Here is a 13,295-nt window from a genome sequence, read left to right on the forward strand (position 1 = left end):
CTCCCAGATGTGACATGATGGACTATGGTTTAATAATCACTGAAAGTTGATCTCACATCTGCTATCCTGCACACCTGAAAGCCTCTTGTATGGGAGATTCTTCTGTCTTTGTGACCTTCGGAATAAAAGTTCACAAGCAATAGTTAGAATGAGGTGGAACTATGGCATCTCACACAGTAGTGAAGGCAAGACGTAGGTATGCCGTTAAGAAAAGGGAAAACACCATCCTGCAAATTTGTTTTTAAGAAGAATCTGCATGATTGCCAAGGAAACAGGGGAGCAGATGATTGGAGGGAGAGGGAGGTGTGGAAGGAAACAGAGGAGTGGAAGGATGGGAAACTGCATTCAGGATGTATTGTATGAGAGAAGAATAGATAAAAAAAAGAATCTGTGTGATTCCATGATTTCATCACTTTTATGTGAAATAGACAAAATTTAAATTTATTTTTAACCTTAAAGACTATAACATGGTCATTTTAAACAGCTGAAAAGCTTTGTATCAAATCATAAACTTCTCTTGCTACCCTCTTCAAATATACAAGCTTCATTTGTCATAACTCTACTCTTCTAAAAAGATCTCTCATCATGATCTATTGCTTATCACATGGTGTATTTTTCAATAAAAAATGAACCCCATAGCTCATATATATGAACACTTAGTCAACAGGTAGTGGCACTACTTGAGGAGTAAATGTATCCTTGTAGGAGGAAATGCATCACTGGGAGTGGGATTTGACATTTCAAAATCCCAAACCAGGCCCAGTATCTCCCTCTTTCTGCAGGTTCAGCTGTAGAACTCGCAGCTTCTTCAGCACCATGTCTGCCTGCATGATGTCATGCTCTCCACCATGCTGACAATGGACTAAATCTCTGAAACCATATGCAAGCCCCAGTTAAATGCTTCCTACGAGTTGCTATAGTCATGGTGTCTCTTCACAGCAATAGAACATTGACTGAAACACGTGCTAATCTGGACCATTATCTCAAAAGGGTGAGGGTCCTTACTTCTCTGTTCATCAAAAAACATAATGTAGATTTCATATACAGACAGCACTATAAGGGGTTTGGGGGTTTGTACTGGGTAAATGATTCAGCTGCTAAGAGGGTGTTAGACACTCAACACCCTCTTCTGACCTCCACAGGCACTTGCACTCACATTGTGTACATACTCAGACATAAACATATAAAATAAAAAATAAATGAGTTTTAAAAAAACTTTAAATCTTCTAAATACAAATCTCTAATCAGAAGTGAGACAATAAGATGAGACAAAAGAGGAGACATGAGACACCTTTATGCATAAAGATTAGGTTTTAACATTATGCATGGAAGTTGCTGGATGATTAAAAGGATTCACGCTTTAGAACAGGCTTTACTGGTTAGCCAGCCTCACTGGTGTGAACTGGAAAGATATTTAGAACTCAAACAGAATAAACAGTAAGAGTTGTAGTAAGTCATTTCAGAGCAAAAGACTTAACCGTGGAGCAGCAGAGGCAAATGAGGATAAGCCCCTACTTTCCACAAATGCCTGCCTTATTTTCAGTTTCTAAGGGCTTATTCATCTCTAAAGACAAAAGAGAGAGAGGAGAGAGAGGAGGGAGAGAGAGAGAGAGAGAGAGAGAGAGAGAGAGAGAGAGAGAGACTCAATAATATTCTAAACTCAAAGCAGAGCACAGCACTTAACATTAAGGGACCTGGCAGGCACACACTGTGTTAGGTGAAAGGGAAAAGAGCCTGAGCAGCAGCTGCAACTGGTGTCACACGATGCAGCATACCCGGAGAATGCCATCAGCGTCACCATGTTCTGTCCTCTCTGCAGCCTTCCTCAGTGCATAGCTTGGTGTCTCAGCCTGTTCTGATTCCCCAACTCTAAAGCTCCTCGTTTAATTATCCTTCTTGCTGATGCCTAAGGGAAGTGCATCCACTTACAGAGCTGGAGAAATGCTCTTTTTATTACTGCATTCATCTCCCAGCAATCCATTTAATAATAACAATCATGATACCATCTTGAACTTAAACACCACCTTTAGCTCTACTTTTTCATCTGTCAGTTGCTATTGCTTTGATGGTTTTTCTCTTGATGGCTCCACAGAAAGTGGGGAGATGTTGAGGGGAGGGTTCTTGAATTATAAGTATTACTTTACAGGATCATTTAGTCAAATACGGCAATACCCAGAACAAATTACTGCAGACTGTTTTGTGATTTATGGCTTATGTGCCAAACTGCTCATAAAACCCAGGCTCAATAAAGGCCAGAAGGCTTTTGAGAAGAGATCGTCTGCCAGCCGCAAACATAGGGCATCATGAGAATAGAGGGGCACACACCCTCTGGGTGGCACATGTCACAAATGCAAGGGCATTGCTGGCAGAAGAGCCAGCAGCAACCCTGCAATGCTAGTTCTGTCCTTAGCAGCTGTGTGGAATTGAGTGTGTTTCTTCGGCTCTTTGAAGGCTACTTTCCTTACAGAAGGTCAGAATGCAGATTGCATTAGACTGTCTAAGCATGTAGCAGGCACTAGACAAAAAGCAGCTGGCATTTTTGCAACTGTCTGAATTCCCAATATGTCAATTTTACAGCAAACTGCTGTGAAGAAAATGGCCATTTTCATTGCAAATAAGTGCTGTGTGTCTTACATATAATGAGCAATTAATAAGTGATAGATTATTTTTCACAATGAGAGAAACATATTGGGACAGAACACACATCCCTGTTTGATTGACAAAAAGACGGAGCGAATCATAGACTTTCAGGGTTGTGTTTACAATTTAAATTCTTCTGGGTTTGCTGTTGCAAAATCACTTATTTAGTCTGCCCAGACTCTCTAGACCTACCCACTCTGCCTCTGGGGGTTAATCCGCTCTCACTACACCAGCAGCCCCTCCCTGCCAGGTTTTCCAAACACAACAAAACCATGCTCTCTGGCCATAGGCATTCCACCACTTACCCCAAAATGCATTGCTAGCTTCCTGTTATTCCAGTTGAGGGGGAGTAGAATTTCCATAAAATCTTTCTTAATTAGTCAGTAATAGCCATTTGGATTATTTTGTGTGATAAGCCTTTTCTCCCTTTAGATTGTTTTCTCAAGTGTTTAGTCACAGTGACAGAAAGCTGACCAACAGGGCTCTTTCTTGATGTCCCAGTCCTAGTGAGAAGTTTTCATGGTCAACTGAGTACTATCCCCATGTTTCTTTTCATGAGAATGTCTATGCTATTTGTCGCAATGGGGATTAAATGGGATAATACATATACAGTGACTGTGAGCCCTGAGATTATTCTCATTTTGTACGCTTCTGTGAAGAGATAAATGACAAGAAAAAAAAACAAAATAAACTTTTTAATGTTCCAGGAAAGTGAACAGTTCTCTGGTAGACACAGATTCTTCCTGCCTAGGATAATTTGATAAATAATTAACCTTAGAGCTATTTGCTCATAACTATGAGAGGAATCCTGTCAGAATGCTATAAATTATTACTATAATACAGGGGAAAAAACCAAATGGGATTTGTACTTTTAAGAAGCATATGTATTGAGTCTCTGCTTGTGATCTCCTGGACCTGCTCTCCCTGCCCCCTATTTCCCTTGGTCCCGGGCTCATTGGGGCCACCAGGAATCCCTGCATAGGTGCTGAGAAGTCCCATCTGGATGGGTGAGTGTGTGCTATCCTGGGGCGCACTGTCCCGGTAGAGAGCACAAACGCCCCCCCCCCCAGCTCCTGCTGCAAGGCTTTCTTTCCTACACACCCGCCCCCCACCCCCACCCCCAAGCCTGCCTTGTCTGCAAGGTCCTTAGCTGTGGAACAGTTTCCTGCCCTTTCACTAAGGCTACCAGCCCAGAGCAGTGAGTGCCTGACTAGAGGGCAGGCCTCAAGGTCCCCGCCAGGGAAAGCGGGCCCCTGCTGCTGGGGCTGCAGTCTCTGCTGTGATCTCCTGGACCTGCTCTGCCTGCACCCTACTTCCCTTTGTCCCTGGCTCATTGTGGCATCCAGGAGTTCCTGTGTAGGTGCCGAGAAGTTTCATCGGGACGGGTGAGTGTGTACTATCCTGGGGCGGACGGTCCCGGTAGAGAGCACAAACGCCCCTACACTAAGGCTACCCAACCAGAGCAGTGAGTGCCTGCCTAGCGGGCAGGCCTCAGCAACCCCCGAAAGGGAGTGCAGGCACCTCCAGCTTGTACTGCAGTGTCGCCTGTGTTCTACTCGACCCCGCCCGACCCCTTGCATTCGGCCTTCTTTACGCGGGTCATTGGAATACCACGCATCCATGTTTTGGTGTTGAGGAGTTCATCTGGAAGGGAACGGTTCCTGCCCCTACACTGAGGAGATACACCTAGAGAGTTAGTCACAGCAAAGACTGGTCCAAGACATCAGGCCTCTCCTGGCTCCATTTGAAGGAAAAGATGGGCAGGCGCCAATGCAAGAATTCCCCCAACAACTTGAAAGGCAACGTGACATCACCAGGATCCAGGAATACCGAAATGAGAAGTGTACACCCTAATCCAGAAGAATTAGAAGAATTCGACTCAAAAGTGAATTTTATGAAAATAATAGAGGACCTTAAACAGGAGGTGAAAAACTGCCACAACCAATTAGAGATTACAAACAAAAAGGTAGAGGAAATGAATAAATCTCTCAAAGATACCCAAGAAAACCAAGAGAAACAAGAAAAAGTAATCAAACAGGTAAGGGAAACGGTTCAAGACTTGAAGAATGAAGTGGAAGTAATAAAGAAAACACAAACCGAGGGAAGGATGGAGATGGAAAATTTGAATAAACGAACAGGAACTACAGAGACAAGTACCACCAACAGATTACAAGAGATAGAAGAAAGAATCTCAGACACTGAAGATACCATAGAGAAAATAAACACTCTCATCAAAGAAAACAGCATAACCAACAAATTCTCATCACAAAACATTCAGGAAATCTGGGACACAATAAAAAGACCAAACCTAAGAATAATAGGGATAGAAGAAGGAGAAGAAGTACAGCTCAATGGTCCAGAAAATATATTTAATAAAATTATAGAAGAAAACTTTCCCAACCTTAAGAAAGATATTCCTTTGAAGGTCCAAGAAGCATACAGAACACCAAATCGACTGGATCAAAAAAAAACATCTCCTCGTCATATAATAATCAAAACACAAAACACACAGAATAAAGAAAGAATATTAAGAGCTGCAAAGGAAAAAGGTCAAGTTACCTATAAAGGTAAACCTATCAGACTTACACCTGATTTCTCTATGGAAACCATGAAAGCCAGAAGGTCCTGGATAGATATACTGCAGAAACTACGAGACCATGGATGCAAGCCCAGACTACTATACCCAGCCAAGCTTTCATTCACTATAAATGGAGAAAACAAAATTTTCCAGGATAAAAACAAATTTAAACAATACGTAGCCACAAATCCAGCCCTTCAGAAAGTAATTGAAGGAAAATCACAAACCAAGGAGTCCAACAATGCCCACAATAACTCAGACATCTAATGACCCTTCACCAGCACAACTTGAAGAAGGGAAACACACAAACTCTACTACCAAAAGAAGGAAAGAAAGAAAGAAAGGAAAAATGACCGGAGTTAACAACCACTGGTCATTAATATCACTTAATATCAATGGACTCAACTCACCTATAAAGAGGCACAGGCTAAGAGATTGGATACGAAAACAGGATCCAACATTCTGTTGCTTACAAGAAACACACCTCAACCACAAAGACAGACATCTACTCAAAGTAAAGGGCTGGGAAAAGGTTTATCAAGCAAATGGACCTAAGAAACAAGCAGGTGTGGCCATACTAATTTCTAAGAAAGTTGACTTCAAACTAAAATCAATCAAAAGAGATGGAGATGGACATTTTTTACTCATAACAGGAACAATTCACCAGGATGAAGTCTCAATCCTGAATATCTATGCCCCTAATATAAAAGCACCCACTTATGTAAAAGAAACGTTACTAAAACTCAAGGCAGTCATCAAACCACACACACTAATAGTAGGAGATTTCAACACTCCTCTCTCACCAATGGACAGGTCAATCAGACAGAAACCTAACAGAGAAATAAGAGGATTAAGGGAGGTAATGAATCAAATGGACTTAACAGACATCTATAGAACATTCCACTCAAATAAGAAAGAATATACCTTCTTCTCTGCAGCTCATGGAACCTTCTCGAAAATAGACCACATACTCGGTAACAAAGCAAACTTACACAGTTACAAAAAAATATCGGTAACCACCTGTGTCTTATCAGATCACCATGGATTAAAGTTAGAATTCAACAACAATGCTATCCCCAGAAAGCCTATGAACTCATGGAAATTGGACAGTCAACTACTGAACCACACCTGGATCAAGGAAGAAATAAAGAAAGAAATTAAAGTCTTTCTTGAATTCAATGAAAACGAAGACTCAACATACTCAAACCTATGGGACACTATGAAAGCAGTGCTAAGAGGAAAGTTCATAGCATTAAGTGCCCACATAAAGAAAACGGAGAAAGCACACATTGGAGACCTAATAGCCCACCTTAAAGCTTTAGAAAGAAAAGAAGCAGACTCACCTAGGAGAAGTAGAAGACTGGAAATAATCAAATTGAGGGCTGAAATCAACAAAATAGAAACACAGAAAACAATCCAAAGAATCAATGAAACAAAAAGCTGGTTCTTGGAGAAAATCAATAAGATTGATAAACCCCTATCCAAACTAATCAAACGGCGGAGAGAGAATACGCAAATTAACAAAATCAGAAACGAAAAGGGAGACATAACCACAGACACAGACGAAATTCAGAGAATCATTAGATCTTACTACAAAAACCTGTATGCCACAAAATTGGAAAATGTAAAAGAAATGGACACTTTTTTAGATAAGTACCATATACCAAAGTTAAACCAGGACCAGGTGAACAATCTAAATAGACCTGTTAGTCGCGAAGAATTAGAAGTTGTTATAAAAAACCTTCCCACCAAAAAAAGCCCAGGTCCAGACGGCTTTAATGCAGAATTCTACCAGAACTTCCAAGAAGACCTAATACCTATACTCCTTAATGTATTTCACAATATTGAAACAGAGAAGTCATTGCCAAATTCCTTTTATGAAGCTGAAGTTACTCTGATACCAAAACCACACAAAGACACAACCAAGAAAGAGAACTACAGGCCAATCTCACTCATGAACATCGACGCAAAAATACTCAATAAAATACTGGCAAACCGAATCCAAGAACACATTAGAAAAATTATCCATTATGATCAAGTAGGCTTCATCCCAGAGATGCAGGGCTGGTTCAACATACGAAAATCTATCAATGTAATCCATCATATAAATAATCTGAAAGAAAAAAACCATATGATCATTTCATTAGATGCGGAAAAAGCATTTGACAAAATTCAACATCCCTTTATGATAAAGGTCTTAGAGAGATTAGGAATACAAGGGTCGTTCCTAAATATAATAAAAGCAATTTATAGCAAGCCGTCAGCTAACATCAAATTAAATGGAGAGAAACTCAAAGCTATTCCACTAAAATCAGGAACACGACAAGGTTGTCCACTCTCTCCATACCTCTTTAATATAGTGCTTGAAATTCTAGCAATAGCAATAAGACAACATAAGAGGATCAAAGGGATTCAAATCGGAAAGGAAGAAGTTAAACTTTCATTATTTGCAGACGATATGATAGTGTACATAAGCGACCCCAAAAACTCCAGCAAAGAACTCCTTCAGCTGATAAACACCTTTAGTAGCGTTGCAGGATACAAGATCAATTCCAAAAAATCAGTTGCCCTCCTATACACAAAGGATAAGGAAGCAGAGATGGAAATCAGAGAAGCATCACCCTTCACGATAGCCACAAATAGCATAAAATATCTTGGGGTAACCCTAACCAAGGAAGTAAAGGATCTATTTGACAAGAACTTTAAGTCAATGAAGAAAGAAATTGAGGAGGATACCAGAAAATGGAAGGATCTCCCTTGCTCTTGGATAGGGAGGATCAACATAGTAAAAATGGCAATTCTACCAAGGGCAATTTATAGATTCAATGCAATCCCCATTAAAATCCCATCAAAATTCTTCACAGATCTTGAGAGGACAATAATCAACTTTATATGGAGAAACAAAAAACCCAGGATAGCCAAAACAATCTTATATAATAAAGGATCGTCTGGAGGCATTACCATCCCTGACCTCAAACTCTATTACAGAGCCTCAGTATTGAAAACAGCTTGGTATTGGTATAAAAACAGAGAAGTTGATCAATGGAACCGAGTAGAAGACCCTGATTTCAACCCACAAACTTATGAACACCTAATTTTTGATAAAGGAGCTAAAAGTATTCAATGGAAAAAAGAGAGCATCTTCAACAAATGGTGCTGGCAGAACTGGTTGTCAACGTGTAGAAGAATGAAAATAGATCCATATCTATCACCATGCACAAAACTCAAGTCCAAATGGATTAAAGACCTCAATATTAGTCTGAACACACTGAACCTGATAGAAGAAAAAGTTGGAAGTACTCTACAACATATGGGTACAGGAGATCACTTCCTACGTTTATCCCCAGCAGCACAGACATTAAGGGCAACATTGAATAAATGGGACCTCCTGAAACTGAGTAGCTTCTGTAAAGCAAAGGACACTGTCACTAAGACAAAAAGGCAACCCACTGACTGGGAGAAGATCTTCACCAACCCTGCAACAGACAAAGGTCTGATCACCAAAATATATAAAGAACTCAAGAAACTAAACTTTAAAATGCTAATGAACCCAATAAAAAAATGGGGCACTGATCTGAACAGAGAATTCTCAACAGAAGAAATTCAAATGGCCAAAAGACACCTAAGGTCATGCTCAACCTCCTTAGCGATAAGGGAAATGCAAATTAAAACAACTTTGAGATACCATCTTACACCTGTCAGAATGGCTAAAATCAAGAACACCAATGATAGCCTTTGCTGGAGAGGTTGTGGAGAACGAGGCACACTCATTCATTGCTGGTGGGAATGCAAACTTGTGCAACCACTTTGGAAATCAGTGTGGCGATTTCTCAGGAAATTTGGGATCAACCTACCCCAAGATCCAGTAATACCACTATTGGGAATATACCCAAGAGATGCCACATCAAATGACAAAAGTATCTGTTCAACTATGTTCATAGCAGCATTGTTTGTAATAGCCAAAACCTGGAAACAACCTAGATGCCCTTCAATGGAGGAATGGATAAAGAAAGTGTGGAATATATACATATTAGAGTACTACTCAGCAGTAAAAAACAATGACTTCTCGAATTTTGCGTGCAAATGGATGGAAATAGAAAACACTATCCTGAGTGAGGTATCCCAGACCCAAAAAGAGGAACATGGGATGTACTCACTCATAATCGGTTTCTAGCCATAAATAAAAGACATTAAGCATATAATGTGTGATCCTATAGAAGTTAAATAAGAAAGTGAACCCAAAGAAAATCATATAGTCATCCGCATGGAGAGGGGGAAGTAGACAAGATTGCAGGGCAAAATCTGGGAACTTGCGGGTGAGGTGGCATGGGGCAAAGGGGAAATGGGATGAGAAATATGAGAAGGGGAGGATGGGAGGAGCTCGGGGGATTGGGATGGTTGGGATATAGGAAGGATGGATACGGGAGCAGCGAAGTATATATCCTATCTAAGGGAGCCATCTTAGGGCTGGCAAGAGACTTGACTCTAGAGGGGTTCGCAGGTGTCCAGGAATATGTCCCCAGCTGGTACCTTGGGCAACTAAGGAGAGGGAACCTGAAATGACCCTATCCTATACTGATGAATTTCTTGCATATCACCTTAGAACCTTCATCTGGCGATGGATCGAGGTAGAGACAGAGTCTCAATTTGGAGCAACGGTCTGAGCTCTTAAGGTCCAAATGAGGAGCAGAAGGAGGGAGAACAAGAGCAAAAAATCAGGACCACGAGGGATGCACCCACCCACTGTGACAGTGGAACTGATTTATTAGGAGCCCACCAAGGCCAGCTGGTCTGGGACTGAATAAGCATGGGTTGATTCCGGACTCTCTGAGCATGGCGGTCAATGAAGACTGATGAGAAGCCAAGGACAATGGCACTAGGTTTCAATCCTAATACATGAACTGGCTTTGTGGGAGCTTAGCCTGTTTAGAAGCTCACCTTCCTGGACGTAGATAGAAGACCTTCGTCTTCCCGCAGGGCAGAGAATTTGGACTGCTCTTCAGTATCGAGAGGGAGGGGGAATGGTGTGGGGGGAGGAGAAGAGGAGTGGGGATAGGGGGAGGGGAGTGGGGGGAGGGGGCAATATTTGGGAGGAGGGGAGGGAAATGGGAAACGGGGAGCAGGTGGAAATTTTAATTAAAAAAGAATAAAAAAATAAATAAAAGAAAAAAAAAAAAAAAAAAAAAAAAAAAAAAAAGAAGCATATGTATTAGAGATTCAACAATCCAGTCAACTTGTGGAGACTGCCTTAAATCCCCGCACAAAATGAGCTGCTCAGAATACACTACTAAAGGCAAGCATGCTGAGTAAACAGTAACAGCAAAGACAGTAGGGAGAGGACAATAAAAGGACAGTGGCATGCAAGGTCATGAGACATTTTACTGGAGTAGCAGTGTCTGTATTACAGAGATTCCATTAATTACAGATGTTACTAGAATCAATTAAATATTTACTCTGAATTATTCCAATAACCACTGTATATTCTTGTTGCTGTGACAAAATACCTAATAAAAACAGCCCGAGAAGGAGTAACTACCTGAAGAAGGACGCTTAAAAGAATTTCCACACTAGCTCAGAATTGAGAATAATGGGGGTTATTTATTTGGGGGTAGACTCACGGATCACTATCTTCTGCTGGAACAGGAAACAGCAACCGAATCCTGCAGCCAGAAAAGAGACCGAATGCATGCTTTACATTGGCATATATAGTAGAAGAGGCCACACCCAAGTGGGAGTGGTAATTTAAAGGCTACTGGCAGTAGGAATTCCTACAGCACCTCCCCCTTTTGTTTAAATAAGAAAGTTCTAAGCCTAATACAAAGTTATATACAATAAGAACAAATATCAGGTATAAAATTAGAATTCCAAGCAGCATAAATAATATCAAACAAGAAACATGTAATAAATATTTCAATAATTATCCTATCCTAATGAGATTAAGTCTTTTATAATAAATAACTTGGCCAACTACAACTATCTATTCTTCCACTCCAACAAAGACCCGATAAGGGAAATAATACTTGAGTATGCAGGAAGTGCAATCAAGCAACTTATAAGATGTGCAACAAATGACAGAGACAACTAGCTACCTGGGCAATCACCCAAAGTCTCATTTGCAATGTTGGAGAAACCAACTTGGCTAGGGCCTTTAATAACTCACAGACCATTTTCAGACGCAGGAAAATTTTCAGAACTGTCTTATCCTGTCTTGGCAAAATTTGACAGTCTTTCTTCTTGTAACCTGCTTGTCCTGTCCAGACATCGTGCATTTTATCAGTGATCAATGCATGGGCATTTCCTTGCCCAAAGGCCAGTTTTAGAGTATCTTTGGTGTTCAACACTCTGGAATAGATCAGTGCTGCCAGGAGCGATTGTGTCTCACTTCAACAGAACCCTAAGTTATTTAAATGCCATATTCTATAGTTCTTTGAAGTGGTTGAAGATTATGTATCTATGCAGAATACAATCTCTATATATCTAAAGAGATTCCTGACCCTACATAATTTCTACCCCAACCACCAACCCTATACCAATTATAATCAATCCTAAATGATGTCCCTAATCCTGAGGACAAACTTTGGTGGGAGAGGGGACATCGTCTTCTAGAATTACTTCCAGCTGTCATGGGGGCAATCTTCTTTCCCTGGGATCCTATGAAAGTAAAATGATGGTTAAGTTCCAAGATTACTGTCTGGTATAATTGAAAATATTCAACGTATATTTGGTAGGATTTTTCTGCAGTTCCTATTTGAAGATCTGGCCAGATGTTAAAAAAAAAATGCACCATTTCAGCTAAGCAAGTTGGAACCATTACAGTAGTGCTATCAGCATCATGATATCGTATCAACCAGGTGGAGTTATTGTTGTGGGGCCCCTTCTCCTTCAAAGATTACTGCAAGAAAATTCATTGTTCATTGTGGAAAATTTAAACATTATTTATATAGACATATACAAATACAGACATATATATTCAATGAAAGATATGATAGAGACAAACATAGATATGAAGAAAAGCAAATTTTTTTCTAAATTCTTTCTTATTTCTGTTCCATACCAGATGGCTCTTGACATGAGACAGAAACTCTAAATTTTTCTTTTAACAACATGTTTGGATTTAGAGAAAAACAGAGCTGTTGTCTAACTCTAAAGCTAGCTCAAAATTTTGATAACCTGTCCTTACAAGTCATATTCCTTTTTTATGATGATACTTATTGGATAGTTATTTTTCCTTCTTTCAGCATCCAAACATCCAGGGTCTCTTGAATTTTTGAAGATGTATATTTTCCTGTAAAGACAAGAACAGAACCCTGCCCTAACCCTATTTGGATTCCTTACCACTAGTATGGTTGTCACCACTGTGAATGAGCTGTCATTTCTTTCTCAAGATACTTCTCCTTTTCAAAGTGGATCTTTATTAATTTTGATGGTATCTATAGTTTTTCTTCCTCCTGTGGAAACAAGAGAAAAACCCCTTCCTCACCATAGCACATCTCCTGATTTCCATTGTGAGGTCAAAACATTCTTGAAATACACTGGCTGATTTAAGTCAGAGACTTTTCTATTATCCAATGTCTTTCTGCTGCTGTTGCTCCTTTCTCATTAGTGTTAAGACAATTTAAGGTTAATAAAGCTTTATGTAATCTATTTATGAGGGTATTTTCCATCCCTTTCTATTTGTTTAACATATTCTTTATAGTTCTATTTGATCTTTCTATAACTGCATGACCTGTGGGATTGTGCGGTATATCTATAATATGCTTTATATTATAATAAGCAAAAAAAATTGTTTCATTATCTTAAAAATATATGATGGACCATAATCTGCCTTTATTTGTGCGGGTATACCCATGATGGCCATAACTTCTAATAAATGTGTGATTACCGAATCAGCCTTTTCTGAGCTTAAAGCAGTTGCCCACTGAAAACCTGAATAACTGGCAGTGGTATGCTGTACATATTTTAGTTTTACAAATTCTGCAAAGTGGAACACATCCATCTGCCAGATTTCATTCTTTTGAGTACCCTTTGGGTTAGTCCTTGCAGGTAGTGGTATTTTGTTATAGAAAGAGCAAGTAGC

The sequence above is a fragment of the Chionomys nivalis genome, chromosome 4 (genome assembly GCF_950005125.1).
Source record: "Chionomys nivalis chromosome 4, mChiNiv1.1, whole genome shotgun sequence".
NCBI lineage: Eukaryota > Metazoa > Chordata > Mammalia > Rodentia > Cricetidae > Chionomys > Chionomys nivalis.